General features: G+C 46.0%; 2 protein-coding genes across 6 annotated transcripts in view; one reads left to right on the forward strand and one right to left on the reverse strand.

The window, feature by feature from the left end:
• Positions 1 to 20855, reverse strand: part of CCL25 (C-C motif chemokine ligand 25) — a 32117-nt gene extending 11262 nt beyond the window's left edge. For 2 of the 5 annotated variants that reach the window (XM_019667692.1, XM_019667685.1), the window contains exons 1-2: positions 20659 to 20855; positions 3225 to 3293 (exon numbers count right to left, since the gene is read on the reverse strand). The gene's annotated coding sequence lies outside the window, so the exon portion shown is untranslated. Of the gene's footprint in view, positions 1 to 3224; positions 3294 to 19448; positions 19572 to 20658 lie in introns of all 5 variants that reach the window. The other 3 variants (XM_019667686.1, XM_019667690.1, XM_019667688.1) reach the window with 3 other exon arrangements.
• A 125-nt stretch (positions 20856 to 20980) lies between these two features.
• The window catches only part of ELAVL1 (ELAV like RNA binding protein 1), a 37526-nt gene continuing 31686 nt past the window's right edge, over positions 20981 to 26820 (forward strand). The window contains exon 1 of the mRNA XM_019667653.1: positions 20981 to 21141. The gene's annotated coding sequence lies outside the window, so the exon portion shown is untranslated. The remainder of the gene's footprint in view (positions 21142 to 26820) is intronic.

Here is a 26820-nt window from a genome sequence, read left to right on the forward strand (position 1 = left end):
TCCAAAACTCAACCAAATCACTCAATTTTATTTTTAGAATGAAGCTAGAACTGTCAGCTGTCAAATGACATAGCAATAACATAGATGCAAATGACTCTAGTACTTCCAAAAATGAATTAGTGCCATCCGTTGCAAACATGCGTCATGACTTTTCCGACAACCCAATAAAACCAGATACACACACACACACACACACACACACTAGACCCACTAAAGTCAGCAATGTTTCACTACACAAAATGAACACGCAAAAACCAGTTGCATTTCTATACAATAGCAATGAGCAATCTGAAAGGGAAATATAAAAACAATTCCAGGGCCGGCTGACTGGCTCAGCTGGTTAAGAGCTCGAGCGCTGAGCAACAGGGTCGCCGGTTCGATTCCCACATGGGCCAATGAGCTGCACCTGGGCTGAGCTGCTGAGCTGCCAACAGGTGGCAGGAATGGCTCAACTGGTGAGAGCACGTGCCCCTAACAACAAGGTTGCCGGTTCGACTCCCACATAGGATGGTGGGCTACACCCACCCGCAACTAAGATTGAACATGGCACCTTGAGTTCAGTGGCTGCGAGCTGCCGATGGGGAACCGATGACGACTGAACTTGGAGCTGAGCTAGCTGTGCCCTCCACAACTAAGATTGATGGACAACAACTTGGCTGTTCCCCTTCCCCAATTCCCCAACACTGTTCTCCTTCCCCAATTCCCCAATAAAATCTTAACAACAACAACAAAACAATTCCATTTATAATAGCATCAAAATAATAAAATATATAGGAATAAATTTAACTAAGGGAATGTAAAACTCACAGACTAAAAACTACAAAACATTGCTGAAAGAAATTCAAGAGAGCAGCCATTATGGAAATCAGTATGGCAGTATCTCAAAAAACTGGAAATGGAACTACCGTATGACCCAGCATTCCACTCTTGGGTATCTATCCAGAGAAACCCAAGACGCTAATTCAAAATAATATATGCATCCCTATGTTTATCGCAGCGCTATTTACAATAGCCAAGACTTGGAAACAACAGAAATGCCCATTGGTAGACGGCTAGATTAAGGAACTGTGGTACATTTATACAATAGAGTATTATTCTGCTATAAAGAAGAATGAAATTGTGCCATTTGAACGATATGGATGGACCTAGAGAACATGATGCTAAGTGAAATAAGTCAGTCAGAGAAAGACAAATACCATGTGGTATCTCAATTATATGTGGAATCTAAAAAACTGAATGAACGAGCAAAGTAAACAGAAATAGTCTCAGAGATATAGAGGAAAAACCTAGTTGGCAGAGGGGTAGGGATGAGGGAGAAGGGGAAGGGATTAGACAGCATAAATAGGTAACTACAATATGGCCACAGGGATATATGAAAGACAGTTCATGGAATTAATAATTGGTAAATATTTTGTAGGGTGTCAGATGGTCACATGTCTTGTTAGGGAGACCACTTCATGGATGGGGTTAGAGGCTTGATTACTGCACTGTACACATGAAGCTGATGTTGTATAATATTGTATGTCAACTATAATTGAATATATATATAGACATGGGATGTGGAGTCACAGGATGTGGGAGTGGAGTCAATGGAATTGTAATAGATATGTATGATATCAGCGGGGGTGGGTAGTGGGATGGCGGATTGGGGGAGGTGAGTTGTCACTTTGAGGGGTTAAAAAGTATAACTATTGCACTGTGTTGTACACCTGAAACTAATTTTAAAAAAAAATTCAAGAAAAGCCAAGTAAATGGAAAGACATTACATGTTCATGGACTGGAAGACGTACTTTTAAGATGGCAATACTCCCCAAAGTTATCTATAGATTCAGTGCAATCCCTATCAGAATACCAATGACCTTTTTTGGAGAAATGGAAAAGCAGATCCTAAAATTCATATGGAGTTATAGGGGAATTTGATAGCCAATCAAAGGGGAACCCAGGGACCAGCTCTTTTCGTCCAGCAGGACCACAGCACCTGAATGGCCGACCAGAATGCGCAGCTGCCACAGTTGGACATGTCCTCCCTCTGAGCAGGCCCAGCCCAGCACAGTCCCTCACTCAGCTCCTGAGCCCTGAGGCCTCCACCTCCACAGATTCTTCACAGGGTTACCAAGGTCAAATCCAGTGGGGTTCAACTTTAAGAAATTCTGTGTAGAATTTGCCCCTCCCCCCCAAGGGAAAACAAATGAAAATACAGTCGACCCTTGAACAGCACAGGGGTTAGGGGCGCTGCTCCCCTTCCCCTATGCAATAAAAAATCTGTGTATAGACCAGAAGCACATGCCTGGCTGGGCCTGCCGTGCAAGGCCTTTGAGGCGCTGCTGTGGGACCTCCAGCCTCGAAACTGGAGCATGGGCTCTGGCCCCACAGTGGCTGGGGTGACTGCTAAGCGTTCCCTGGAGAGGAGGAGAGCAGAGACACGGGCACTGTGAACAAAACGGGAGATGCTGAGGCCGGCAAGAAGATCTTCTATTCAAAAATGTGCTCAGTGCTACACAGTGGGAAGTTGGAAAACACAAGACGGGTGCAAATCTTTGGAGCCTTTTTGGCCAAAAAAACAGAACGAGGAGCAGGATTTTCTTACTCCAATACAAATAGAAACAAAAGTGCTATCTGGGGAGAGGAAACTCTGATGGAATATTTGGAGAACCCAGAGGAATATATCCTTGGAACTAAAATGATCTTTGCTGGTCTTAGAAGAGTGAGGGAGATCTTCAATATTTGAAATGGGCAACCTCTTCATGAAATGCTCTTGCAACTTAAAAAAATATATTAGTTGTAAGCCCAAAGTTTCCAATTTCAAATATCGCATGTTTAAAGATTGAAGTCATATTTGATCTTTCTATATCAGCCTATAGTATGTTTAACATTTTAAAACAAAAGTTGGTAGTTTTGATTCTGTGTAATCTACGGATCAAATACCCTTCAGAGTCTGAACTTACTTTTGTCTGCTCACTAACAACGTGGATAAGGTCAGGATGGAGGGAAGGAAACTGAAACTTATTGTGCTTCAGGAGTCTTTACACATGCAAAATATTTTATAAGCCTAGCAACTGTTATTAATGATGGAGACAGCATCCATACTTATTTCTCTGAATTTAAATGTATATATAGCAGGCATTAGCTTTAGTTTTTTATTAAGCTGTGTTGGTTATGTGTTTGCCATTTATTACAGATAATACTTAAAAAAAGAGAAAATGAAGTCAAATATTTGAACTTACCTTAGGAATACTATTGGGGGAAAAAATCAAATTGTTGACATAAATCAAATGGATGACATAAAATAAAACCTAGAGCGAACAAGAAAGCATGTTTCGTGTTAATAAACATTTATATTACATTAAAAAAAAATCTGCATGTAACTTTTGACTCCCTCAAAATTTAACTGCAGTTCTCCCTCAGTTTCCACAGGGGATTAGTTCCAGGACCCCCCTCAGATACTAAAATCCACACACGCTCAAGTCCCTTATATCAAATGACACGTAGAACAAAGCATACCGTCGGCCCTCTGCATCCATGGGTTCCCAACCGCAGATCAAAAATATTGTTTTCAATGTGTGGTTGGTTGACTGAGGGCTGACTGTATATTTACTGAAAAAAATCCTCATGTAAGTGGACCCACCCAGTTCAAACCCGTGTTGCTTAAGGTTCAACAAATAGAGCTGTGTGGTTCAACCAGGAGTTGGGGGCCTCAGAGCCACATCCCCATCCACCCAGAAATGTGGAAACCCTTGGGCCTCTGAAAAGAGTTTGAAAACCACCTGCTTAGGGGGAAAAGTAGAGTCCCATAGAACTGGTCAAATTTTCTATTTGTTTTTTAATCAGTTTTGGTAGTTTGTTTCGACTTCGTTGATTTCATCTAGGTTATCTAATTTGTTGGCATACAAATGTTCATAGTTACTCTTATAAACCTTTGTACTTCTGTAACTTCAGTAGTTATATCCCCACTTTCATTTCTGATTTTAGTTTTGTTTTGTTTTTTCCTAGTCTAGGTAAAGGTTTGTCAATTTTGTTGATCTTTTCAAAGAACAAACTGTTGATTTTGTTGATGCTCTCTATTTTTCTACTCTCTATTCCACTTATTTCCACTATAATCTTTATTATTTCCTTCTTTCTGTTAGCTTTGGGTTTAGCTTAGTCTTCTTTTTCTATCTAGTTCCTTACTGTATAAAGTTAGGTTATTTATTTAAGATCTTTCTTCTTTTAAAAAAAAACCACCTTTCTTCTTTTTTAATGTAGGCACTTATAGCTATAAATTTCTCTCTGAGCACTGCTTTTGCTGCATCCCATAGATTTTGGTATGTTGTGTTTTCTCTTTCATTCATCTCAAAGTATTTTTACATTTCCATTGTGATTTCTTCTTTGACTCATTGGTAGTTTAAGAGTGTGGTGGGTTTTTTTCCAGTTTTCCCTCTGCCATTGATTTCTAGCTTCATTCCATTGTGGTCAGAAAAGATACTTTGTGTGATTTCAATCTTTTAAAACTTACTGAGACTTGTTTTGTGGCCTAACATAAAGTCTATACTGGGGAATGTATTATACGCTTTTGAGAAAAATGTGTATTCTGCTGTTGTTGGGTGAAGTGTTTTGTATATATTAAGCCTAGTTACAACCATTATCAAAAGTGGAGTATTCAAGTCTTCCACTATTATCATACAATTGTGTATTTCTCCCTTTAATTCTGCCAATATTTGATTCACATATTTTGGGGCTCTGTAGTTTGGTACGTATATATTTATAATCAATATGTCCTCTTGACAGATTGACCCTTTTATCAGTAGGTAATGTCCTTCATTGTTTCTTGCAACAATTTTGTACTTAAAATCTATTTTGTCTGATATTAGTATAGCTATTCCAGCTCTCTTTTGGTTACTATTTACGTGGATTATCTTTTCTTTTCTTTTTTTTTTTCTTTTAGCTGAGCCATCCTGCCACCTTTTGGCAGCTCAGCGGCAGCTCAGCTCGGGCCGGGCATCAAACTGCTGTTGCTCAGAGCTCAAACTCTTGAGCGAGCTCTTAACCAACTGAGCCACGTGGCTAGCCCAGGATTATCTTTTTCCACTCTTCGTTTTCAACCTTTTTGTGTCTTTGGATCTAATGTGAGTCCCTTGTAGACAGCATTTGGTTGGGTCATATTTTTTACCCAATCTGTCAGTCTCTGCTTTTTATTTGAAGAGTTTAGTCCATTTACATTTAAAGTAATTACTGATAAAAACCAACTTACTTGTCATCTGACTACCCATTTTAAAGGTATGTCTTATACCTTTATATTCCTCAATTTGCCCACTACTACCTTCTTTTGTGTTTGCTTTTTGGTTTTGTTTTTTAGTGTACTATTTGATGCCCTTTTTGTTTCCGCTTCTGTATATTTTTAGTTATTTTCTTACCTGGGGGTTAGTTAATATCTTCAACTTGTAACAATCTAGCTGGAATTTATACCTACTCAGCTTCAATAGTATTCAAAACATATACAGCTTTATTCCTCCTTTATATTATTGCCACAAATTACACCTTTATATGTTGTATCCCCATTAACATAATTTTATAATTATTGTTTTTATGCCTTGTCTTCTAAATCATAAAGGGAAAAAAAGAGGATTACAAGCCAAAAATAGAATAATACTGGCTTTTATACTTATGTAGTTACCTTTACCATTGTTATTTCTTCATATGGCTTTGAATTGCTATCTAGTGTCCTTTTATTTCTCCTAAAAGGAGAAAGACTCCTTTTAGCATTTCTTGTAGGGTGGGCCTAAACTCTCAAAGCTTTTGTTCATCTGGGAATATCTTAATTTCTCCTTCATTTAAAAAAATTATTTATTTATTTTTCTCCTTCAATTTTTTTTTAAGATTTTTACTGGGGAATTGGGGGATGGGAACAGCACTGGGGAATTGGGCGAAGGGGAACAGACAAGTTGCTGTCGTTTTGTTCTTCAGTCTAGTTGTGGAGGACGTTGCTTCACTGGCCCAAGTTGGCACCATCATTGCGCTCTTCCCGGGCGAGGCAGCTCAGTTGCCAGCTTCTGGACGGCCGCTCATGGCGGCTACTGGCCGCTCACGCTGGCTGCTGGCTACATACAGTAGTCCATGGCAACCCACTGCCACAGGGGCTGCAGCCTACGCCGTCGCCGACGACTCAAGGCAGCCCAGCTCCAGGTTGAGCTGTTGTTCAGCATCTCAGCTGCGGAGAGCAGTGTCACTGGCCCTCATATGTGGGATCCGAACCGGGGCCCTCTGGCGTCCCAAGCCAGTTCTTAACCATCGTGCCACTCGGCCGGCCCTCTCCTTCATTTTTGAAGGATAGTTTTACCTGATACAGAATTCTTGTTTGACAGTTGTTGTTTTTCCAGCACTTTAAATCATTCAGTTTTCTGGTCTCCATGATATCTGATGAGAAGTCAGCTGTAAATCTTATTGGAGATCCCTGTATGTGATGAATCACTTCTCTCTTGCTTGCTTTCAAGATTCTCTTTGTCTTCATCTTTCAGCAATTTGGTTATAGCATGTCATGATGTGGATTCTTTGAGTTATCCTGTTTGGAGTTTGTTGAGCTTCTTGGATGTATAGATTCATGATTGTTATTAAATTTGGGAAGTTTTCAGCTATTAGTTTTTCAAGGTCTTTCTCTTTCTCTCTTCTTCCTCTGGGACTCCCACTACATGTATATTTATACACTTGATGGTATCCCAAAGGAGTCTCAGGTTCTGCCATCTTCTTCATTTGCAATTGGCTAGTGTGAATAATTTCAGCAGGCTGTGAAGCACAGGTGCGGTCCTTAGTTATCTGGTACCTGGCCTTGGGGTGACTGGGGATAAGGGATATTGCCTCCTGGCACGTGAGAGCCTGATAAAGGAGGTGGCTGGGGTGTGAGCTATGGATTGGTTGTTTTGCATATGGGAAGCACACTCTCAGGTGTGTCATTTGCTATCTATAGGAATTAGCTAGCCCTTTGAGGGGCAGTCTGTCCCAGATTAGCAAAGCCCCAAAATATCAAAGCAACATAAAATACCAAAAATGAAAAACATGATTAATATGGTCATCACCTCTCTTCTATCACCACCTATTATCCTCTCTTCCGTTTCGACAGCCACCTGCTTTGGCATTGGATAAATGCCAAGAACAGCTCTCAAGTCTCTCCGACCCAAAGAAACCGGGCATTTCTGATCCTTCCTGCCTTACTGACTCTGTCTCCTCCCACTCCTGAACTCTAGCACTGGCTCCAGATTGAAACCTAATAGCCAATCTTCACCCTCAGGCTCCGGCCATTCCTTCTAGGGCTCTCACCTCCATCGCTTCAGAGATACAACCCCTTTGTGTCCTGTTGCCCCTCCTTTCCATCATCTTTGAAACAAGGGCATTCCTCAAGGTTCTGTTCCTGTTCTCTTTCTCTAGAATCAGGAAGAGGCCACACAAATCCTCCCCTTGGCATTTTAGCTGCTGATGAGAGGGCTGCAGATGCTTCATAGACTATGTGTCCATTTGTCTGTGAACATCTGCAACAAAAGACTCATTTTCCCTTTAACAATGGCTATAAAAATCAAACATGTCTTCTCTTAGGGAGGAGGAAAAGTAATTGGCTCACGACATGTCAAAGAATGTGGGAAGCCATTCAAAGTCAGCTGTGTGATGCAACGATTGGGGCTTTTTGGTATTTATAAGCATAACTTTTTTTTTTTTAATTTGGAGAGAAAAAGCAATCATTTTGTCTGCTTCTCTTTCTCAGTGTTCTAAGCCTGAGAAAGTCTGGTCCACCCAACCTTCATACACTGAGTCTTCCCTACCTAGTGGGAGACAGTCAGCAGCACCACTGTGAACCACTGCTCATGCCAAGAAAGGTAAATGCCAGCCCGATCACCCAGCAGTTCTCCCTGACTCGGAGTTTCAGAGTAGAAGCATGTATGAGTTCCCTGTGTCTTCTGTAACAAATTACCCCAATTGTAGTAACTTAAAACAATACAAATGTATTATCCTATAGCCTTGGAGAACAGAAGTCCTATAATCACAGTGTTGGCAGGGCTGCGTTCCTTCTGGAGGCTCTAAGGGGCAATCCATGTCCGTACTTGTAGAGGCCACCTCTGTGCCTTGGCTTGTCACGTCCAGCGTGGCAAGGGCATACAGGTTTCTCTTAAGGGGCGACGCAGATTGAATAAGAGCAAGAGACAAAAGTAAGATTAAGAGCGAGACCAAGGGACTCAGCCAGAGAAGACTGAGTGAGCCCCGAATCGGGTCAGCGCATGGCTTTTATTGAGAAATTTGAAAAGAAGTGAAACTGCTTCACTGCTGTCAATCAATTTGTAACCCGTGACTTATGTGTGCCTTAAGACCTTTTCCATTAGCATTCCCTTTGTGTTCCAACACATCCTGTGCCTTCACACTTCCTCCACATAGCCCCAAGACACTGTTACTGTGTCCTCCCAGGGGAGATAACTATTATCATTCCAATAGGTCCCAGTCACCTGAGACACTCCCCGAGAGAGCTTTACAGATATCATTCCATCCGGCCTCAGTTTTCCAAGACACTCTCTCGACTAATGGGTCAGAGGCTAATGTAGGGGGGTGGTAACGGAATCGGCTATAATGCAACATTGGCTCACAGCCCCTTCCTCCATCTTCAAAGCCAGCAGTATAGCAACTTCCAATCTTTCTGTCTGACTCTGCTCCCATCATCCATTTCCTCTGATTCTGACCCTTACCTCCCTCTTATAAGGACCCTGTGATGACACTGGGCCCACCTGGATGATCCAGGATCGTCTCCCCATCTCCACAGTCTTAATTTAACCACATCTGCAAAGTCCCTTTTGCCATGTCAGGTCACATATTCTTAGGTTCTGTGGATCAGAACATGGACATCTTGTGGGGAGGGGCATTATTTTGCCTACCATGGGACCCATGGGGGCCACATCCCTAAGATGGGGGCCCAGGGAACATTCCTTAGGGGAAGTAATGTGTGGACTCGGTTCTGGAAGACAGCAGGTGAGGCTGGGGGACAGGGGACAGAAAATCCTAGGCAGAGGAAACGAGGCACATCAAAGAGCAGGCTCCCTGAATACCTGACCTTGATGTGACCTGAAGGCCCTTAAGGTACAGGGACCCAGGCAAGAGAAAAAGCCCTTTTCAGGCTTGGCTCTACAAAGTGGGGATTCTCTTCTGGGCCACTTTTGCTCCCAGGGGACACCTGGCAATGTGTTGAGAGAGATTTGGCTGTCATAGCTGGAGAGGAGTGGCCAGAGAGATGCTGCTAAATGTTCTACAATGAATAATTCTGTCCCCAACATGAACAATCCTCCTGCCCAAAGGTCAGTGGCATTCAGAGTGAGAAGCTCCACTTATAAATGCTTTCTGGCCATCTCTCCAGACCCAGAGGGGCTTTCCCCACCCCCACGGAGGGTTTCTGCTCAGTAACCTTTAGCCTTTCTGACTCCACCCTGCCTTTGTTGGGAAAAGCTGTTTATAGTGACCGTTGGCCTGTCCTGGAACAGAAGCATTTATGTGGGTTGAACGTTCCTACCTCTGGAATGTGAAGACCAGGCCTGGCCTGGTCCCAGGAAGGAAGATGGATCTAAGAGGGGTAGTGTTTCTTCCCCACCCCTGGGCCTTACCTGACCTGGCCTCTGGGTCCCTGCACTGGGAAGGTGAGTGAGGCAGATCAGGACAGGAGTGGGGTGCCCATCTCGCCAACCACTGAAGGGACCCTAGCTTGGGTGGCCTGACCCAGTGTGTGTGTGTGTGTGTGTGTGTGTGTGTGTGTGTGTGTGTGTGTGTGTGTGTGTGTGTGTGCGCGCGTGCGCTTGTGTGGTGGGAACAGGGTGGGCTCTGCCAGGATGCGATAAACCCAGGCTGGTATCTTACTGTCTTTGGCCCCTGCAAGAAGGCTCCGCTGCTTGTTCATTTCGTCAGCAAACTCTTGATGCCTACAGATGTGTTTGGTGCTAAGGATGCAAAGGTGAAAAGGACCCAGCTGGCCCCTCAAGGAACTCACAGCAATTGGGGAGAACAGGGCTCATGCTGGTTGATGGCTTAACTATGAGCCAGCCCTTGTGCCGGGTACCTCATCTCTCGGTGGGAGCAGAGCAGCTGTGTTTCTGGGAGGAGAGACGGGGGTGTTGGGCAGGGAAGGAGGGCAGCATGAGTAGAGAAAGCCCTGGTTCAAAAGTTCAGAGGGACGAGGAAGGTGAGCACAGGTCCAGTAGGGCTTCCTTGGGAGTGAGCCCAGGAAAACCCCTGCTCCTGGGGGTGGGAGGGCTGGTCTGGGGAAACAGCCCACCCTACCCACCACCAGTGCCTGGATTTCCTGCTACTGGCTGTAGTGCTCTGGCCAGCCTCTGTGTACTTCCATGTAGCCCCTCACTGAGCCTGAGCCTGACATATGGCACCGCTCTCCTGCCAGGGCCCAAGGTCAGCCCCATCTACCAGAGAAGGGAGTGTCTAGACCTCAGGATCCTGGCTCCTTTACCTGTGAAAAAATGACAGTGGCTGTGGATGACAAGGGCCACCTGAGCTCCCCTGCACACCCCTGCTGACATCCTGTGGGCTGTAGCAGAATCACGTCCCCCCAAAATCCATATACTGAAGCCCTAACCCCCAGGACCTCAGAACATGACTGTATTTAGAGATTGCGCCTTTAAGAGGTGATCAAGTGAAAATTAGGTCATTAGGGTGGGCCCTGATCCAACATGACTAGTGTTCTTATAAAAAGGGGAAATCAGGACACAGGCACACAGAGGGAAGACCATGTGAGGACACAGGGAGAAGATGACCATTTGCAAGCCAAGGAGAGAGGCCTCAGAAGGAACTAACCTTGCCCACACCTTGATCTTGGATTCTCACCTAAAGAACTGTGAGAAACTTTATTTCTGTTGTTCGTAAGCCACCAGTCTGTGCTTTGTTATGGCAACACTAGTGAACTCATATACCCAGGATGCACCTAAGAGGGCAGTACATCTTAGGGATGTGGGAGGGAACGTAGATGAAGACAGACCCTTTCTCCACAGCCGTGGTTTCTTCCCTCTCCCTTGCAGACCTGAAGCCATTGCTTTAAGTGCACTGAGGAGAACCCCTTCACTCCGAACTCAAGCATCTTAAGCGGCTGGGCTTTGGTTGGGTAGGGGAGTGGAAATAACGTTTCCACCATGGACAAACAACTCCCACTGGGTTGTGCTCTCCTTCTTCTAAGTAATCCATGCAAACTTTCTCCTCCGGCCCCTCCTCTCTCCCTGGCCCCACTACCTCTTATCTACAACCTGCTTAGTCCTCCCTCCTGCCCATCAGCCCTGGGGCTGGGCCTCCCCCAGTGCTGGTCCATCCTCTTCCCTTTCGCCACTGCCCCCTCACGCTTCCAGCCATATGAGGGTGCGTCTCTGCACCCTGTCCTTGTCTCTTAAATCATGAGCAGTTTGGCATCAAGGTTCCGTGCGTGAGTTCTGAACTCCATTAGTCCCAGCCTCTGGCCCCTTTCTGCCACTCTTCTAGGAGTGTGTGACCTCGGGCCCACTTGATCCTTCTGTAAAATGGGACTCACAGGACTCAACTCACAGGCTCATCATGAGGATTAAACTGTGTCCAGAGCTCAGCTCAGGGAGCTACTCTTACTCCATATGGTTGTGGGCCTCCTACTGTCATTTCTAGTGGAGGTGCAAGTCACCAAGGCAGTCTCGTTCCTGGGCGTTTGGATTGTTGCCAACCCAGAGGTACCTCATTAAAGACAGTAAGAAGCATCTTCCTGTGGACAGCCCTTCCATGGGTGGTGCAGGATCATTTTCAGTGGGACAACCACAGGGTAAGACTATGAGCCCTTTTTATGCTGGTGTCTTCCACAGGGTCTTTCTACAAACATGGCCACCACCCTGAGGGAACATGGTGTTGGGGTCCTGGCAGCATTGCAATGATCTTCACCTTGAGCAGCCCCCACCCTCAGCCCCCTCTTGACAACTCGGTGGAGACTCAGATGTTTGTTGACTCTTTCCCCCCTTTGAGTTGCCTGTTTCTGATCTTTGCTCCTTGGGTTATCAATTTATATGAGCTTTAATAGACTGATAACACCTGGCTTGTTCATTTCATGCAAGTTGCTCTTAACTGTGCATGATCAGAGCCCAGTAGGCCTGGAGAGCTCCGAGGAGTGCCACTGGGTGTGCTTTGGGATCTTTGGTCTAGAGAGCTGGGAAGTTTGAGGGTTTTGTGATACCATGGAGTGGGAGTTGCCAGGATCAGGCAGAAGCTGGGAATGGAAACACCAATCCTTGGTGCTCCTGCTGGGCACATGTGGGGGGCAGGTGGGAGGCACTGTGCAGGCAGACTTGCAAATCTGTGGGCCCTGGCCTGCTTCCCATGGGATGCTGCACAAGGAGCACAGCTGGAGAATTGTCAAAGCAAACGACCACCTGCCAATGACTGATAAGCATGAAGCCTTCATCTCATTTATAAAGATTGGGGAAAACAGTCTGGCAGTTCCTCAAAAAGTTAAACAGTGTCGCCTTTTGATTCAGCCATTTCCCACTCCTGGGTATATACCCAAGAGAAATAAAAACATGTTCATACAAAAAGTTGTCCATGAATGCTCACAGCAGGATTATTCACAACGGCCAAAAGGTCAAAACAGCCCAATATCCATTGATGGATGAATAGGTAAACAAAATATGGTTTATCCATACAGTGGAATATTACTCAGCCATAAAAAAGACCGAAGTACTAATTCACCCTACAACACTGATGAACTTTGAAGATATCATGCTCAGTGAAAGAAGCCAGACACAAAGGCCACATATTGTATGGTTCTGTTTATATAAAAGTGATAAGAAGCAAATCCATGGAGTCTGAAAATAGATTAGTAGTTGCCAGGGGCTGGTGAGTGACTGCTAATGGGAATAGGGTTGTTTTGTTTTGTTTTGTTTTTTGGGGGGGAGGGGTGTGATAAAAATGTTCTGGAATGAAATAGTGATGATGTTTGCACAACTTTGTGAATATACTATAAACCAATGAATTTCTGCTTTAAAACATTTTTTTAAAGAAGCATTGCAGGGCCAGCCGAGTGGTGCGTTGCTTAGGAGTTGGCTTGGGACACCAGCTCTGCGCAACAGGGCCCCAGTTCAGATCCCACATTAGGGCCAGTGACGCTGCGCCCTCTACAGCTAAGATGGTGAACAACAGCTCGACCTGAAGCTGGGCTGCCCTGAGTCGCCGGCGATGGCGTAGGCTGCAGTGGGGCTGGCCGGCAGCTGGCATGCACTTTCGTGAGCTGCCATGAGCCACCATGAGTGGCCGTCCAATGGCCGGCGAGCGACTGCCTCACCTGGGAAGAGCACAATGATAATAGCAACATGGGCGAGTGAAGCAACATCCTCCACAACTAGACTAAAGAACAAAAAGGACAGCAACTTGTCTGTTCCTTTCCCCCAATTCCCTAGTAAAATCTTAAAAAAAAAAAAAAAAGCATTGCATAAAGCCCAACAAATAAATGTAAAACATTTAGAGATAAAGCAAGGAAGAGAACTCATACAGCACAGAACAGTCGGATTAAAAAACAACAAACCTTAAAACTGAAAAAGAAAAGTGATAGTGGCTACTATGAGGTCACTGATAGGAATGAGAATGACCATGTGACAACACCTGGAAGTGAAATACTGCTCTGGGACAACAGGGGAAACCAGGCCACTCCGTGATCCTGGGAATCAGGGCTGTGGGACCTTGTCTAACCTGTGACCCTATGGGAGATAAAATGCCCACTGCTGTTGTTGCCAGAATGATACTGGAGTTGAAGGGCAATTGGTAAATTCAGAAAGATAATTCTGGAAAACAAAACTTGCTAAGCTCACTCAGGTCAGTGCCCCACATTATCTCACAAGGTGGCATTCAAGGAGCCATGATTCTAAGACAAGAAGCGGAGCCCCTCCCACTCTCTGGGGCATGAATCACAGAACTTTCTTTATGGGCCTGCTGATACGATGGAATTTGGAGTGCGTTAGATGTTTTGCTCAGTGCCTGCTTTACTCATGTTCTTGAGGTAGCAGTGCCACCTGCCTTTCGCAAACAAGAAAACAGGTTTGGGGAAGTTATTAGCAGAGCAGCAGTTCCTGAAGGAAGGAAGCCCTGTATTTTTGCTCCCCTCCAGGGCCAGGATCTCCAGGTCAGAAACAGGAACCACAGGTGACCCATGGGAGCCAGTACTGTTGCTCTTCTAGTTCTGAATGAATCAGGGACGTGAATTCCAAACTGCTAACCTGAAAATAAACTCAGCTGCCTAAGAATAAATAAAGCTTCCTGGTTCCTATGCGACTGACCTAGTTGGCACTTGAGGCAGGATCAGCCTCAAGTCGGGCCCCCAAAGAGCTTGAGTGTCAGGTTTTCTGTGCTTGTTTGGGCCTGCTGGTCTCTGTTCTCAGAACAAGCATTCCGCTTTGATGCCTCAGCTCTGTTAGGGAGCTGACCAGTGAACAGCCCACCTGACATTTAAACCCATTTCTTATGTCCCCCAAGTAACCCCCACCCACACATGGAGCCCTGTAAGTGGTTCAGATGTCATGGCTTTCCACTGCATCACTGTGGAGGTCAGAAGTCTGAAATTGATCTTACCAGGCTAAAATCAAGGTGTCGGCAGGGCTGCGGTCCTTCTAGAAGCTCCGGTAGAGAATGTATTTCCTTGCCCTTTCCAGCTTCCAGACGCTGCCTACAATATGTGACTCATGGCCCTTTCCTCCATCATGAAAGCCGCAATGGCATCACTGACCTCTGTTTCCGGTGTCACATCTCCTTCTCTGACTCTCCTGCCTCCTTACAAGAACCCTTGTGATGACACTGGTCTCATGCAGATAATCCAGGATAATGTCCCCATCTCCAGATACTTAACCCAATCTGCAAAAGTTCCTTTTGCCAGGTAAGGTCGCATAGTCACAGGTTCCAGGAGATCAGGACATGGACATCTTTAGGGGGGCTATTATTCTGCCCACCGCAGCAGGACCAGCATACACTTTCTGAAAAGGGCCCGATTGTAAATATTTTTGTTTGTGGGCCATCTAGTCTCTGTCACCAAGATTAACTATGTAATTTTCAGAGCCCAGGGAAAGATAAAAATGTGGGGCCTCTCATTTACAGATTACTAAGCATTTCACGATGGTGACAGAAGAATAGGGTCCTGTGTGATGACACAGTTTCCACAGCCATGAAGCAGGCTCTGCCTGAGCACATCTCCCTCTGATGGTGTCACTTGAAAGCAGCCATGGGCAACATACATACAACTGGTGTGGCTGTGTTATGGTCAAACTTTATGGACACTGAAATTGCACTTCATGTCATTTTCTCATGTCACAAAACCTCTTCTTTTGGCTTTTTTCAACCATTTAAAACTGTAAAACCTATGTGTAGCTCACAGGCTGTGCAAAAATAGGCCTGGGCCAAGTTGGGCTGCAGTCCGCCGGCTTCTGGGTAGGGGATAAATCCCAACTTCTCTACCTGACTCTCTAGGACCTTTTAGAGCTGGAGATAGACATCTCTCCAGACCCATCTCACCATCTGCTTCCCTCACAACCAGCATTCAGCCTTCCCACTCCTGCAGTGCTCTGCTCAGACACTACCCTCCATGAGTGGTGGCGCTCTATGCCCATCCCTTGTCACCCTGCCTGGATTTATATGTTTCTATGTCCTTCTCTCCTCTGGGGCTGCAATGTCCTCAAAAGCAGGGACCTAAACTGAGTCATCTTTGTGTCCTCTGCCTCATAGACCCTCAGAGCTCGTGACAAGGGGATAGCAAGAACCTAGAACTTCGGTGGCTGGAGTATACTCTGATTGTGACCCCTAAGAACCAAAGCTGTGCTTTAAAAAAAAAAAAATCTGAAAACAAGAACTTCCCATCTCAAATTCAGAACAGGGAAATAAAGCCCTCTGTGACCAACCAAATGGGGTTCAAATCTCAGCTCTGTCCTTACTAGACATGTGCACTTAGACAAGTCGCCTCCCTTGCTGTTAGGACCAGGTCTCAACTCACCATGGCCAGCCAGGCCCTATGTGACCTGCCCCTTCCAATTCCATGTCTCCACCACCAGCCTTTTCTCAGTTCCTAAGTGTGCCAGGCTCCTCCCTGCCTCAGGGCCTTTGCACTTGCTGTCCTTGCTGCCTTAAACATTCTGCCCCTCTTTGCCTGGTGACTTACCCTTCCTGCCTCAGCCACAACACCACTGACTTGGGGAGACTTCCTTGGCAACCCCAAAATGAGGGCAGGTCCTCTGGCACTCCGAACCTCTGCAGATTGTAATTATTTGTGTGATTTCTTATGACTATTAATACAACTTAATAAGCACTTGATGCCAGGTTCTGTTTCAAAGATTCTAAAACTGGGTAATTTCATTTAATTCTTACAATGCCCTCATGAAGTATTGCAATCACCCCCATTTCACAAAAGGGGAGGCAGAAGCTCCAAGAGATTAAATAACTTGCCCAAGGTGGCACTTGCCCAAGCCAGTCAGTGTTGGAGCTGTCCCCTGAAGCTTGTTCCCACAAGTAGACTGTGACTTCCGTGAGGGAAGATGCCACATTTGGCATGGTCAGTGTTGTATCCCCTGGGCTGAGTGCCTGTACTGGTGCATTGCGGGCAATTAAAAACGATTAAACCTAAAAGAAACAATACCCCAGTAGCAACGAGAACTCTCAGTGCCCAGATCTTGTTTTCTAACACCATTCTCTAATAAAAGAAACCAGGCCTGGAGAAATGGCTGATTCTAGGACTGGGACAGGAAATATACAAGATGAGCCTGGAGCACCTTTTAGTGCCACAGAGTAAGGAAGAGCACCAAAGAAAACAAAATGAAAAAAGCCGAAACTTAAAACCCATGTAATTTTACTAGCCATTGTCACCCCAATAAATTTAATTTTAAAAAAAGGCAAAAAGAAAAAAATTGAACTTGAATAACTTACAGAACAAGAAAAAAGAAAAAAAACAAAACAAAACGCATCGATGGGAGTGTGTCAAAGAGCTACAGGAGCCAAATGGAAGAGATCCTAATGGCTAAAGTTGGAACAATTTAAGTAACAAAGTAAAGTAGTAGTAGATTAAAACCCAGAGTATAAAATACCCAGGAGACTATACAGATTCAATGAAATGACTGAATAAGCTAATCAATGGGGGAGAAGAGAGAAATCTCCCATGCAGGAGAATTCCAAATAATTTATGTAGATATCCACCCTTAGGGAGGAGGAAGACTCTCCACTCTTTAAGTGTGGGTTGCACATAGTGACTTCCTCCCGAAGTCTACAGTAAGGAATGGGGGGTGGGCAGTTATGGTGGAGGTACTACCTCAGTTACTACCTCAGCCAGGTGATCAAGGCCAACATCAAAAGTCATAGATAGGGCTGGCCGAGTGGCGCGATGGTTAAGAACTGGCTTGGGATGCCAGAGGGCCCCGGTTCGGATCCCACATATGAGGGCCAGTGACACTGCCCTCTACAGCTAAGATGCTGAACAACAGCTCAACCTGGAGCTGGGCAGCCGTGGCAACGGCATAGGCTGCAGCCCCTGCGGCAGTGGGTTGCCATGGGCTACCGTGTGTAGCCAGCAGCCAGCGTGAGCGGCCAGCAGCCAGCGCGGGCGGCCGTCCAGAAGCCGGCGACTGACCTGCCTCGCCTGGGAAGAGCGCAATGATGGTGCCAACTTGGGCCAGTGAAGCAACATCCTCCACACTAGACTGAAGAACAAAAAGACAGCAACTTGTCTGTTCCCCTTCCCCCAATTCCCCAGCTCTGTTCCCATCCCCCCAATTCCCCAATAAAAATCTTTAAAAAAAAAAGTCATAGATAAAGTTGACTGCTTGTGTCCTTGATATGATGTGATGAGAAGGCGCTTTACCTCTTTAGTCTTCCTCCCCCAAACCCAGCATCCCAGTCTTATCATGAGGAAAATATCAGACAAATTCCAATAGAGGGGCATCGTACAAAATATCTGACCAGTTCTCAAAACCACTAAGGTCATCAAAAACAAGGAGTCTGAGAACCTGCCACAGCCAAGAGGAGCCTACAGGACAAATAAGAGAATAGAACTTAAAAGATCTCATCACAAGAACAAAAAATTTGTAACTAGGTGTGGTGATGGATGTTAACTAAATTTATTGTGGTGGTTATTTTGCAGTATATACATATATCAAATAATTATGTTGTACACCTAATGTTATATGTCAATTATATTTCAAAGAAAGAGAGAGACAGAGAGAGAGAGAGAGAGAGAGAGAGAGAGAGAGAGCGCGAGAAGACAACTAAATGTAATGTGGCATCCTGGATGGGATTCTAGAAGAGAAAAAGGACATTAGGTAAAAACAAAAGAAATTAAACTATGAACTTTGATTGATAATAATGTATCAATATTGGTCCATTAATTATAACAAATGTATCATACTAATGAAAGATGTAACTAATAGGAGAAACTGGGTGTATGGAAATGGTAACTGTAGCGCTGGCTTGGGAAACCTGCTCTGAGCAGCAGGGCCCCAGTTCCCACATGAGGGCCAGTGACACTGCCCTCTACAGCTAAGATGGTGAACAACAGCTCGACCTGGAGCTGGGCTGCCGTGAGTCACCAGCGACAGCATAGGCTGCAGCCCCTGCTGCAGTGGGCTGCCATAAGCTACCATGTGGGGCCAGCAGCCAGCGTGAGTGGCCGGCAGCCGGTGTGAGCTGCCAAGAGCTGCCATGAGCGGCGTCCAGAGGCCAGCGACCGATCTGCCTCACCCGGGAAGAGCGCAATGATGATACCAACATGAGCCAGTGAAGCAATGTCCTCCACAACTAGACTGAAGAATAAAAGGACAGCAACTTGTCTGTTCCCCTTCCCCCGATTCCCCAGCGCTGTTCCCCTCCCCCAATTCCCCAATAAAATCTTTAAAATAAAGAAAAAAGAAAATGGTAACTGTATCTTCTTTGCAATATTTACATAAATCTAAAACCGCTCTAAAAAAGTCTATTAATGGTAATAACAACATGTAGATGAATGAATGAAGGACTCCATTCTTCATAGTGACAATGATTACTGCTCCCTTCTCACAGAGATATTTCAAGAATTACAGGCGAGAACCTGTATAAAGCATTCAGCACATGGTACGTGCTCAACTCAGAACACTTGCCACCATTCTAAATCTGCTGTGAACTATTTAAATTTAAATTAAGTAAAAATTAAATATATTAAAAATTAAGTTTGTCAGTGGCAACAACCACATGTCAAGTGTTCAAAAGCTACATGGAGCTAGTGGCTACTAGATTAGTGCTGATAAAATACATGCCCATCATTGCAGAAAGTTCTGCACTAAACAATGAATGCTGCACTAAACAATGAATGGTATAATTATTTGTACAATGTTCTTGACTCCTTCCCATCCTTCTGCAAGTGCCATCTTCTCAACCTTCCCAACTACTGTCTTTCAAACTGCAACAACCCTCACATTCCCCATGCCCTTTCCCCAATTTACTTTTCTTACCACTTTTACCACTTGATTTCTTTTCTTTCTCCCCAACTAGCACTGCACTGTTTAATCACTGTAGTCACTGGTAACGTGTGGCTATTGAGCCCTTGAAATGTAGTCGGTCCAACTTTAGATGTGCTGTGAGTATAAAAGACGTACCAGATGTCAAAGATGTGTGAAGAAAAAATAAAGAATGTAAAAGAGCTCATAACATTATATTGATTACACGTTAAAATAACATTTTGGACATGAATTGGGTTAAATAAAATACAAGGTGTGATTAAAAAAAAATACTATGAATGCTGCTGCTGAGTGCCATCCAACGGAAAGGCAGGGATTTTCAATACCGGAAGGGCATGTGGAATAGTGTACAACAAATTTCAACTTGTTCAGTGCAGTCAGTCGGACGTGAGCTACGGTTGAGAGAAGGTGTGTTTTAAAGCGTGCCATAAATCATCCTCCATCACGACAATGCTCCATGTCACACATCGCTTCTAGTATATGGCAATTTCTGTTAAATAAAAATATTATGGTGTGTCCTCATCCGTGAAATGTAAACATTTTGAATCAATTCAGGACAGCGAGGGAGCCATGACAGCTCAACTAACGACACTCACAAAAGAGGACTTCCAGAACTGCTTCAGAAAGTGGCAAGAATAATGGGATAAGTCTGTTCGAAGTAAGGCGGAGTATTTTGAGGGGGATTAATGGCAATGTGTCTTTTACTGTAATAAATTTTTAAAAATTTAAACATTCACCGTATTTTTATTTTATCACACCTCATCATACATTATTAAAATTAACGTCACCTGTTTCTTTTTACTTTTTTCTTTAACATGGTGACTAGAAAATTTAAATCATGCATGTGGCCAACATTTATGGCTCGCTTATATTTCTACTGGGCAGCACTGGTCTAGAATGTGAGCCCAATGAGGGCAAGTATTTTTGTTTACTGCCCATATAGTAAGTAACTGGCACATTCAGTAACATTGTAATGAATGAATGTTAGGCTGAGCCTGTGGAAACCCGCTAGCTCTAACAGTTAACACTGTTGGAACGCTGACCACGTCCCATGCTACTCCTCTTCAGCACACCAGATAAGGAAACTGAGGCCCAGTGAAGTGACGTCAGCCCCCTGTCAAATCGCACGTAGTGCGAAAACGTCGGGACCGAGATTCGAACCCGGGTCCTGTCCCCATAGCCCTGGCGCGCTGACCGTTCCTACCTTGTAGGGCGGTGACTGCGGCTGTGGCAGGACAAACAGGCGCGGGCACACAACATGTGCTTGATAAGGTGCGTGGCTCTTCGACCATCTCCTTCAGTCGGACTCCGTAAGCCCGAACCCAGCGGGACCCTTCCGTGGCCATCGCCGGCCACCCGCGACTCCGCCGGCCATCGAGCCCTTCGTAGGCGGTGCCGGACGGAAGTCCCACCTCCACCGCGCGCCTTGGGTCGCCGCGACAGCCACGCCGGCCAATAATAAGCGCGCCGTGGCGGACGCCGGCCAATGGGCTTGCGCGCCGGGGGGGCGTGTCCGGGCCGCGGGCCGGAGCGGATCGTGCGCGCTGAGGAGGAGCCGCCGCCGCCGCCGTCGCCGTAGCCGCCACCACCGCTACCGCTACCGAGGCTGAGCGGATCCGTTAGCGCCGCGCCGCCGCCGCCGCCCGCCCGCCTCGGAGCAGCCCCGGGCACGCCCGCCCGCATCCAGGTGAGGCGGGGACCTTCGGCTGCGCGGGACTGGGTAGGCCGCCGCAGGCCTGAGCTTGCCTGGCCGGGCCGCGGGCGTCCGCGGGCCTGCACCGGCCGAGGCCCAGGCCGCGCAGGGCCGGGAGGGGACGCGCGCGGGTCGCGCCAGGCGGATGGGGGCTGGCCGGTGTGGACGCCAGCGACAGGCCCCGGGCCGGATTCTTCGGCTGCCGCGAGGAGACACGGCGTGGGCACGCGCCTGCCGTCCGGGCTCCACGGTCGAGGCCCGGGTAGTCTTGGAAGCCGGGCATCCGGGGGCGGGAGAGCGAATCCAGAGGTGAGGGAGTAGGGTGAGCGCTTTCAGCGTGCAGAGGTCACGGCCCACGGGCTTGCTCCCCTGGGAAATCCCATAGATTCTTTTGTGGTCGTTGTCAGAGGACCACGGCCCATCTGAGGTCCTTTGAGAAGTGTGCAAATCTTTCAGTATGTATAGGAGTCCTAGAAAAAATATTTTTTGAACGCCATGTCTAACAAAGCTGTTTTTGAGGCGGGGACATTTGGATTTGTAAAATGTGTGTGTATGTGTTGAAAAGACAAACTACAGGTAATTGAACAATGGGGGATGGATGCTCTTCCTTTTCCGGAGTCCTCTGCTTCTAGGCTTATTAAAATGAGTTCTAAAGCCTACTGTGTGCACAGCAGGTGGGGAAGAACTGCTTGTGCCCCCGCTGGTGGGATAGAGCCCCCCTTACCGAAAGTATTCAAATGGGATCCGAATGGCCAGTGCTCCAAAAGTGGGAAGATGGGGAGGATAAACAGTCTAGAAAGGGTTTCTTAACCTTGACACTACTAACATTTTAGGTCTGATCATTCTTGGTTTTGGAGGGCTGTCCTGTGCATTGTGGGATGTTGAGTAGCATCCCTGGCCTCTACCCATTAGATGCCAGCAACATTCCCCCATTCCCCTCACCCCAGTCGTGAAGATTAAAAATGTCTTCATATTGTCAAAAGCACCTCTCTCTCTCTCTCTCCCCCTGTCCCCTCTCCCCTCTCCCCTCTCCCCCCCTCTCTCTCGTGAGAGCCACCACTAAACTAAATGATCTCCCACTAGAAGTTCCTCCAGCCCCATCTCTGATGCCTCAGGACCCAAGGCTCCCAAGACCTCTTGAACAAACTCAGCTGTGGGGACCTTAGTTTTCTTACCTGTAAAATAGTATTGAGAATATTGCTGTGCAGATTTAAGGGTGTGGGAAGCCCCTAGCTTTGTGCATGGCCTGTGAGTGGCAGGCACTGAATAAATGATGTTATAAATCATCACCAGTATTTAGTGAGGATTTATTTTGTGCTTGACACTTCAGACATTTATCTCCAACCCTGGAGGAAGGTGCTGTTACAATGTTCATTTTTACAGACAAAGAAACCAAGGCTTAGATGGATCACTTAATATGACAAGTCTCACACAGCAAAGTAGCAGAGGTAGGATTTGAACTCAGGCCCTCTGACTCAGAGTTCTTATTACTCTTAACCACCATCTTTTATTGTTCTTATAATTGCAAAGGGTCTGGGGAACCCCAAGAGGAATTCCATTTAGTTGTCATTGAACATCTTCTGTGTGCAAAGCCATGTGCTGGAATCTGTTATAAAGCTCTGCAACTTGAAGGTCTACAAAGAGGCCAAGATATATGAACATCTCAAAATGTGGAAATAGATAATGTTTATGTTGAAACACTGGTTTTGAGGGGGCAAAATTTCAGTTTGAATGTTTTAAATCTGAGATCTTGGGGCAGCAAGAGGAGAATTAAGAAAATAGTGTCTTCCCGATGCTTGCTTTATTGCTTCTGTCACTCCCTGCCTCCCATTTCTATTCTTTTTTTACACTCCACCAAGAGTTGTCTTAAATGCAGATCTGATCATGTCACTCCTGATTAAAAGTCTTTGGGCAGAAAAAAGCAAATTAATTTTTAAACCTATTTAGGTGGCTTAAAAGGTAAAGTTTGGGATTCCAGGTCTTTCACATTCTAACCCTTCCTTTCTGATTTCACCTGCACGTAGACCCCAAACTCCAACGCTTATTCGGCCTGTTGCCCCCACTGCCTGGAATGCCCTTCTCCTCCACCTAGAGATCTCTTCCTCTTGCAGTGTGGCCCAGATCATAGCTCATTCACCATTTGAAGCCTCCTTTGACTGCCACTTTCTCCACCCCCACCAGAATCAACTGTTCCCTCGTTTGTGTACCCATCCATTCAATTTATTGAATCAAATTAAATGCTAAATGGTGAGAAAGGTGCAGTTGCAGGCTTCGCCCCTAGGTGACAGTAGTGAAGCAGAGAGGCCGACCTGAGACTTCGGGTCAGGGGAAGATGGGAGGGAACCAGCCTATAGAAGGGAAGTGAGTCTTGATTCCCTTTTTTAACCAACTCTCCCTGCTCCAGTGCTGTGTCCTAGGCACTGGGCCAGGCTCTGGGCAATGGTGATTACATTATGGACGTAGATCGTTGTAGCCTACTCTAGTAAATGTGGTGATGGTTATAACTGGCTGATGTGAAAGCACCAAAAAGGACACTGGTAACCAAGCCTTGGTGGGCAAAGGAGATCACAGAGTGCTTCCCAGAAGAAGTGAAGCATGTGTGCTAGGGAGGAGTTAGCTGAACAAAGACCACAGAGAAGTTCTTTGCAGGATGCAGGAACAGCACTGGCAAAGGCACAGAGGTGGGAACATTTCAGTTTGTTCAGGGAACCACATGGGGTCTGGTACTGGAGGGGTAAGAAAGGTGAAGTGAGTAGTGGCCAAAGGCCTCACTCAGCTGATGTGCAGGGGGCATCGGTGTTGTCCTGTAGTCCACACCAGGGTGGCTATTAAGCAGTTTTAGTCCACAGAGTGAAGGAGTCAGATATGTACACAGGAGGAAGAGTTGGAGGGGACTGTGCTGAAGGTTAGCAAACCAGTTAGGAGGTGAGTCCTTTCCCTTGGATAAGAAAAATCGGGACTATGACCCTGGGCTGCAGTGATAGGGAAAAAGAGGGAATGGGTTTGAGACATAGTTAGGAGCTAAAAGACCAGGACTCAGTGGGTATTTAGATATGGCATGTGAGCAAGAGATGAACGATCCCGGGTCTCTGCCTGAGTGACTGATAAATGAACATTGGTCACTAAGAAAAACAGAAGGTGAGAGAAGGAGCAGTTTAGAATGTGGACATACACAAGAAAGCACATCACTCAAGTAGAATGCGTGTGCATGGGTATATAGACAGTGAAGCGCGAAGGTGACAGAAAGCAGTGTCCATGTCCCTGCATATTGAGGGGACTCACTTATATGATCACCATCCATCTCCACTCGACACAAAGCCTCTATACGTTGGCCAACTCGATGATCACACTTTTATCGCCTGAAAACATGAAACGTAACTGCTTGTCCATTGTCACGGGGAACAGGGAGAAGTGAAAGAAACTGCTTCCTCAGAAACTTACAACCTGAGCTAGGGAGAAAAGACATAGATGCGTCAGATTCAACAAAAGGTTGAAGCAGCAGGTCATGACAGCATTGAGAGAGTGTGGAAAGAAATGGTTGTCTGTTGTTTGGTTTTTGGTTTTGATGAAAGCGCTTATGTCCAAACTGGTCATGGTGATGAGAGAGGCGTGGGCAGGAGTTTCCAGGTGCAGCCAGAACAGCCCAAGTGAATAAGAGAGGAGGGCACAAGGAAGTCCGGAAGCCTGAGTGGACTGGTTTGGGTTGGCAGAGGGTCAGAAGATGAACTAGGAGATAAATCTAGAAAAGTATGCCAGGATAGAAGGTTTGGGGGCACAGCCAAGAGGTGATCTTGGAAGATTGCTTTTCTGGGGAAGAAACAAGGATGGACGAACCAGTCAAGAGGCTTTTGCAGTACTGAGGTGGCCTGGTAATGACCTGAACTTGAGGGTTGGGACAGGGACTGCTTCTTTATCTTATATCCCAGTGCTTGCTCTGCGCCTGGCATATGGTCAGCACTCCATCTATGTGGAGGGAAGGAAGGGTTTTGGAATGGAGTTCAGAAGTGAGTGAACTTAGCCACCTGTCAGAGACATTTATGCCTGAGGAAAGAGTAACAGGAGAGGGAACAGTCCAGAACCCAGTGGCAAGACTGATGTCATCATGAATAGAAGCAGGGAAACAGGAGACAGAAGGAAGAGGAATGATTTGGAGGGAAAAGACCAAGTTGGGTTTGGAGACAGTTTGCTTAGGTACGGAGGATAGAGAGAGGTGACTTAGAAGACATGTGTACATGCCACCAAATGAAGTAATTCATGAAGAGGAGGAGGTTTGAAGAGGGGGCAAGGACTAGAAGGGAAGAGATGAGGGTTGCATGCAGCTGGAGACAGGGAGGTCAGCGGTCAGGGACACACGTTCACCTCAGATTTGTTACTAAACTGGGAGTGAGGGGATAGGACTTCAACAAGTTCATATTTGGTGAACAGATTAAGAGGCCAGCTGATTTGTCCAAGGTTATTTGTGTGATTGAGCAGGGAACTTTGAATGGATCTTCCATTTTCCATGGGATGCTGTGATGGTGTTATCACATTGGCTTCTGTGGAACCCAGTCCCATTAAAAATGGCAACAAAGGTATGAATTGTTTCTAGGGTCCCAAAGAAAAAGAGTTGAATGTTCCTTAGTGGACCCAGAGGCAGATGGTAAAATGGGTGCTTACTGAGCGTTAAGAACTGTGACGGTAACATCCCCATTTTGCAGATAAGGAAACTGAACTCCAGGAAAGGAAGTGACGGATCCGCAATAGCTCATCTGATTAGCAGTAGGGTTAGTATTGGAGCTCAGATCTGCCAGACTCCAAAGCCCATGGGTTTTTCCTGCTGTACCATGTTCCTTTACAGTTCTGAGCAAGAGCCCTAGACTGGCCCTGATCAGTCAAAAAGAAGCAGGAACTCTTAGCAGGGCTGTGGAGCTGATCAGATCCCTTTGGGCCCATGGGGCACTTAATTGCGCTAGATACCCGGCTTCTACCCCAGGCATCCCAGCCTGGCAGATACGGAATTGCTGTGACTTAGCTGGAGCCACCACAGCCAAGCAGCTTTTTCCTCCATGGGCTCTTGGAAGGGGCGAGTAAGAAAACATGTACCGTGTCCATCTGAGTCCTCACCTCTTATAACAGTTTTAATTGGGTTAGGTGGTACGTTCAGTTTTTTTTCTGACACCAGAGCGTCTCCTGGGGGACCTTACATTCCTAAGACTTCTACTCTGAGGAACTCAAAATTTTACATCTGGAAAAGACCTTAGAAATAGTTGAGTCCAAGCACCATCTCATGATGTGTGAAGTGTCAAGGTTGAGCCTTAGCATACATTTGATTGTTTTAGTTTTATTCTCACTCAAGTAGTTTAGAAAGCCTGCTCTGTGATTATAAAAGGAGGTAGATTCTCATGGGTGCCCAATGGAAACCAGTCTTGCTGCTTTACGTAAGTACCACCTATGTATATTTTTATGTCAGTTCTATGTATAGCTCTCCTTTATATATGCAGTAGGTATACTGCTATGTGAACAACATTGCTGAAGTCACACAGACAACCAGAATTGTTTAAAATAGTGTGATGGGGCCGGCCGAGTGGTGCGATGGTTAAGAACGGGCTTGGGACGCCAGAGGGCCCTGGTTCGGATCCCACATATGAGGGCCAGTGACACTGCCCTCTACAGCTAAGATGCTGAACAACAGCT

The sequence above is a fragment of the Hipposideros armiger genome, unplaced genomic scaffold (assembly GCF_001890085.2).
Source record: "Hipposideros armiger isolate ML-2016 unplaced genomic scaffold, ASM189008v1 scaffold_502, whole genome shotgun sequence".
In the NCBI taxonomy this organism is placed as follows: Eukaryota; Metazoa; Chordata; class Mammalia; order Chiroptera; family Hipposideridae; genus Hipposideros; species Hipposideros armiger.